Raw genomic sequence first — 6,583 nt, 5'->3', positions numbered from 1 at the left:
ATGAACCTGTGGATAAGAATTAATACCTAGACAATGGGCGGAGTACTGACCACTCATACAGCTGCCCCCAAGCAAAGAAATTAAGTGCAAAATGATGTTAAAGCAAAACCTACCAATATAATTAACTACATCTCTCATATTAGGAGATGATGCAGTAGCTAGGTAGGTCTATCAATAAGTTCTGCTACATCGATCTTCAATTTTCAGCCAGTGAGTATATATCTTACTTCAATTAACTTCCTTTTAATTAATAAATTATTATTTAATTCTCATATACTCAGTTCAATCAGCTGGTATGCATACTGAAGGCAAATAGCTAGCTTTGGCTAAAAAAGGAACATTTAATTTTATCCATCAATTGATGATGAGCAATTAGGAGATGATGCAGCAGCTCTTTCCATAACTTATGCTAGCTACGTACATATGCAATCTTCAATCAGTGAGGTATGTAGCTTCTGCATGTTTTCTCTTCCTAGCTCTTCCTTTTGCTAGCTAGCTAGATGATTGTTTACTTCTCGTCTATATGCTCAATTCAATTTGGTATGCATCAACTTGGGAATGGATTGATAATTAAGGCAACTATATAGCTAGCTTTGGCTAGAAAAATAGAGATCATATGCAAACTCCTTTTCTTTTAATTATATATATTCTGAAAAAATATATAGATTGTTTGGACTGTACTGGTCAAGTCATTAAAAGAATATCTAGTAGATAAATTTTAACTTTATAAATTAATATATGCTCATGTTCATACATTTATAAAAAATTTATTATATATACTGATCAGTTCAATCTGGTATGCATAAATTAATTTGGGCATAGGTAGATAATTAATTAAGGGAAATAGCTAGCTTTGGCTAGAAAAGCAAGGAACATATGCAAACTCTTTTTCTTTTAACTCTGGAATAATATTAAGGTCCGACCATATTTTAAAATTTATCCCAAATATTTTAAATGAACAAACTCAACTACTATTAAGCTATTCCAGGGATCCTCTTCCTTGGTAGCTCTACATATTTGTCTTATCAAACAACTATAGAGTAATTGCTATAATGTATCAAAATAAATTATTTTTTTAACATCAACTTAAGCAAAATACTATATAAAAAATATTTTTATGTAAAAAAATTATTAATAAACTTGGTTAAAATTGCTTATAAGTGATTTTTGCCCAATTTTATTCAAGTTTAACTAATTTTAAGTGTAGACTCGAGCTTGATTAACGTGGTCAACCTTAACGACAGATCAATTGCACCAATACTATTAGTCAAGCTGTTCAATCAAGTTCCAAACAATGTGTTTGTTGCAACGATGCCATAAGTCGATTGCTCAAACCCCATAGTCGACTCATGATATGTAGCAACCCCCCCGTACCTCTCAAATCCTTAATTCGAGATATAGGACTTCATTAATCTATTGCTACTCCTTAGTAGTCAATTGATACCTCTGCACACCTTCTTTAATATCCGATTGATCTCAACCTATTAAAACTTTTTTTATTTAATATGCAATCAACTTTGACCTGTTGAGACTTTCCACTACTTAATTAGCATCTGGTCCACCTTAACTAATCAGGACTTCACTTTTACCTAAGATAATTTGGCCAACCTTGATCTGTTGAAATTTTACCACTACCTAGCATCTAGTCAACCTTAACTTGTTAGGACTTTACCACTATCAAATATCATCCTCCTTGACCTGTTTAGATTTCCCTCATTATCAAGTGTTCAGTAAATCTTGATCCATTTGAATTTCATGTCTTATATCAAGTGACCGATCTTATATGACTATCCACTTGAACTTCACTTTAGATGTCGAGTATTTGATTCTTCATAACTCACTTGGACTTTACTTCTCATATCAAATATCCAGTCAATCGTGATCCACTTTAAATTCACCCTTGTCACTTCTTGTTGAACTTCTAATCGTTAAGTGTCTGGTCCTCCATGGTCCATTTAGATTTTACTTCTCTTGTGAATTCTTTGTTGAACTTTGGAGTGTTAAATGTCTAATCAATCGTGACTTACTTAGACTTTTTATTACCAATACTCTATTGGACTTACGATCACACATTTTTGATTAACTGTGACTCACTTCGACTTCTCTCTTGCCAACTATTTATTGGACTTCTGACTATTAAGTGTTCAATTAATAGTAATCCACTTAGACTTTTTATTGTCAAGTATTTGACCAACCTTGATCTACTTAATTAACTTCACACTCAACCATCCATCTTGGTCAATTTGACTCGAAGTTGATTGCACCATAATCTCTTTCATACCAAACTTTCTTTTTATTTGATGTCTCACTCTCGTTAATAAATATATTGATCAAATATCAAAACTTAACTCGAGTCAACTAGAGTTTGGTCAATTTGATCAACCTTTATTTGAGGTCTAATGCACTAATATTTTCAATATAAGAAATATGGTGGGATGCTATGTTATCTTTTTATAATAAAAAAGATGCAAGTGTCCTTTTAATTTTTGCCCTTAGTTTTTCACAAATGACCTGTCTAAAATCTAAAAATAAATTGGTTGATTGGTTGCTCCAAATCATAAAAAATTTAATTTTATAAAATCCTCATGTGATTAGTTTAAAAAAATTAATTCCATTAAATGAAATATAAATATTCATACAAGTATATAGTTCATTTAAGATTAATTATAAAAGAAAAAATGTAAAATATTTAATAATGTAAAATTATCACATCCATTAAAATATAAAAAATAAATTCATATGAAAATAATTTATAATTTTATAAAAATATTTAACACAATAAAGAAATAACTAGAACCAAAAGAAAAAAAAAAAGCGAGAGAGTAAATTTGTAGAAAAATAATTTGACAATTGACTAATTTAAATTTATAAAATAAAATTAACCATATCCATATAAATATAAATTTATAAAATATTTTATTAATTTTATTTATTAAAAAATAATCTTCAACCATCCATTAAACAAAAGTATATGTAAGCTCCAAAAGAAATTTTCTGTTTTTCCTTAGGAGAAAAAAATTAAACAAAAACCACCCCTTTTTGGGAAGTGTCATTTTAATTTAATTTTATTTTTGCTTGATTAGATAATTTGCAAAACTGAAAATAAATAGTACATCAATTGCATTTTCAATTAGTCATTTATTTGGTCAATAATATTTAGTTAATTAGTTATCGTCGTACAAGTTTGGCTAGTCACTATTCCAACTCTGATTTTTGTGCAAGTTTGGTTTTTGATCATCTCAATATATTCTTACTAACTGTTACAAAAATTTCTTTGACTTTAAGAAGTTTTCTTTTACATCCTTTGTATATATCTTATGTTGAAAAAGATATATCCTAAGTGGTTTTTTTATTGCCTCTATATTGATCTGTTTTTTTATATATTTCTTTCACATAAAAGCCATTTTAAAACAATCCTGTGCATTCATAAATTTATTCAATTATTTAGTTTTATTTAATTAAAAAATAATCCTGTGCATTCATTAAACAAATATAAGATCAATAATATTTGGTTAATGAGGTATTGTTGTGTAAGTTTGGCTAGCTACCATCCCAATTCTTATTGAATGTCAACAAATATTTCTAAGATTTGAGAAATTTAAATTTTTTCTTTTACATCCTTCGTATATTTTTATAAGTTTTTCTCAATCAATATGATCTTCCCCCATAACTCTTCTTCTGGTATTTCTTTTGCATAGAAGTTGATATAAGCATATATAAGCAGTAAGTGTTCTGGTACAAATTCAGATCTGATCTTGAACAGTTGATTCATCCGTCTCAAGAAATGGCAGTGGTCCTAGACTTTTTTGTTAAAAGATACCTTGGCAAACTATCAGATTTTATTGGAGGAGAGATAGGCAAAGTGATAGGGGTTGAAGAAGAACTTAAGAAGATTCGTGACAAATTATTAAGAATCAGTCCCTATATTCAAGATGCAGAAAAAAAAAACGTAGAAATCCTATGATCAACAGTTGGGTGAAGGAATTAAAAGACATCATGTATGATGCAGAAGACATACTTGAACTTTGCTTGATTGAAGATGGGAGATTATTGGCAGCCCACCCATGTTCTTGTTCAGGGGTACACTCTTCGATCAGTTTGCTTGCATCTTGCTTCCAGCGTTGCAAGTTCCGCAGAGACATTTGGAGCAAAATAAAGAAAGTTAATGATAGACTTGAAGCAATCAAAGAGGTCAATACATTGGTACCCGGTGGGTTAGTAGCTGCCCAAAATAACTCAGCAAGGACGTTATCTTCTACCTCACCTGCATTTGTGGCGACAGATATTGTAGGGACACAAATTGAAGAAGCTGCCCAAAACTTAATTTCGAAGATGGAGCATAGCAAAAAAAATTGTAGTGTGTTTGGAATTTCTGGGATGGGCGGAATGGGCAAGACCACTCTAGCAAAAAAAATATTCGATAATGATGAAATAGTGAAAAAACAATTTAAAAAACTAGTGTGGCTACATGTATCCAAGGATTACTCTCAGATTGACATACTCAAACAGGTATTGAGAGGTATAGGAGGACATGATGATGGAGTTCAAAGTAAAGCAGAAATTGAAGACAGAATTGTTCCTCTTCTTTCAGAAAGTTTGCTTCTTGTATTAGATGATATATGGAGTGCAAATATATGGATGGATTTGCTCAGAAATGTCATTTTGAAGGGATCTGGTAGGAGTGTTATCTTATTTACCACTAGGCATGAAAATGTGACAACAGAAATGAGAGCAGATTTTGTCCACCATGTTGAGAAAATGCACGAAGACAGTGGTTGGGAATTAATTAGAAAGATTATTTTTGGAGACGAGGAGGATGTAATAATTTTTGAATTGAAAGAAGTTGGTATGGAAATTGTTAGAAAGTGTGATGGTCTTCCTCTGGCAATCAAAGTGATGGCTGGTGTTTTATTGCACAAGGAAAGGACAAAGAGGGAGTGGAAAAAAGTTGTTGAAAGTGATTTATGGTCTATAGAAGGTAGTGATGTTCAACTATCCAACGCTTTATACTTGAGCTATGAGGATTTACCCAGTCACCTCAAACAATGTTTTCTTAGTTGTGCTTTCTACCGTGACATATCAGTTCGACTGGACATAATCCGATTGTGGGTGAGTGAAGGATTTGTGATTGAACAATCAGAAAATTTGATGGAAAATATTGCAGAAGACTACTACAGAGAACTTATTGCAAGAAACCTTTTGCAAATTGCTCATAGATCTGTAGATGATTTTGCATTTGTTATGCATGATGTTTTACGATCTTTTGGGCAAAAGCTTATGGAAGAGGAAGGGATTATCGTTAATAATGCTCAATGCACAAGTACAACATCTTTGACGAAGATTCGTCGTTTGTCTATCTCAACCCAAGGTGATGTGTTATCTCTTTCCAATGTGATAATTGAGCAAAAATGTTTAAGAGCCCTACACCTCGTTAATTGCTCTCAAATCGAGCGAATAGAGAATCATGCATTTGAAAGTTTAAAATGTCTCAGAGTTTTGCAATTGTGTGATACATCCATAGAGAGCCTCCCAAATTCTCTTATGAAATTATTTCATCTAAAATACTTGGATCTTGATCGAACAAAGATTAGAAGACTTCCTGAATCCATTGGGTGTCTTGCAAACCTGCAAACTTTGAGTCTCAGGTGGTGTAAATCGCTATGTGAACTTCCAAAGGGCATCACAAGGTTGAGCAATTTGAGGTGCCTTCGAATTGATGGTACTCCGCTCACCCATGTTCCAAAGGGAGTTGGGAAGTTGAAAATCTCAACCATCTTGATGGATTTTTGGTCGGCCATTGTGACTCCACGAACAGGATGGATGGAGGTTGTGACTTGGACGAGTTGCAATACTTGTGCAACCTAATTACTCTGTTTATTGATAAATTGGAAAGGGCAACAACGAGAGGAAACAGAAACTTTGTGCTTGAGAACAAAACATTTCTTAGGACAGTCATTCTTGCATGGACAATGAATAATAATGAAAATAATGAGGAGCAAAGCACTGAGGCGGAGAGGATATCCAACCAACTTAGTCCTCCACCGACCCTAGAACACCTTATGATCATAAATTTCCCTGGTCAACAGTTTCCAGCATGGATGGTTTCTACTTCTATACATGATTCATTGGCTGACCTAACATCTTTGAGGCTTTGGAATTTCCCATCATGTGTGGTGCTCCCTCCATTGGGTCAACTACCCAATCTTAAATACCTACAGATTGACGGAGGAGAAGCAATCAAAAATATTGGGCCTGAATTCCTCGGCTGCAGAACGCCTGCTTTCCCAAAACTTTACTATCTAGCATTCAATAACATGCCCAATTGGGAAGCATGGGTTTTATCTGTGGCACATGATGAACCTAACGAGGATGTTCATGCAACCAACCTCAATTTGTTTCCTAATCTGGACAAATGTTTCCTCATCCACTGCCCAAAGCTGAAAAATAGCATCCTTCCACCAACGAGGTTTTTGCAAATTGAACTCTGTCCAAATTTGGAATATGTGAAGAAGGTCGGCATGTTGCAGAAATTGGAAGTTATTTTCCCCTCAGAGATACAACAGCTTCCACAGTGGGTATCAAG

General features: G+C 33.1%; 1 pseudogene; it reads left to right on the top strand.

Moving 5' to 3' along the window:
• Positions 1–423: 423 nt before the first annotated feature.
• LOC141818073 (putative disease resistance RPP13-like protein 1) lies at positions 424–6,575 on the top strand (annotated as a pseudogene).
• The last annotated feature ends 8 nt before the right edge of the window (positions 6,576–6,583 follow it).

Source organism: Curcuma longa, unplaced genomic scaffold, assembly GCF_044706935.1.
Source record: "Curcuma longa cultivar G26 ecotype Majalengka, Jawa Barat unplaced genomic scaffold, ITB_CL_G26_1.1 contig_23156, whole genome shotgun sequence".
Classification (NCBI taxonomy): Eukaryota; Viridiplantae; Streptophyta; class Magnoliopsida; order Zingiberales; family Zingiberaceae; genus Curcuma; species Curcuma longa.
Note: the sequence above shows the minus strand (reverse complement) of the source record. Positions and strands in the feature narration are given on the sequence as shown.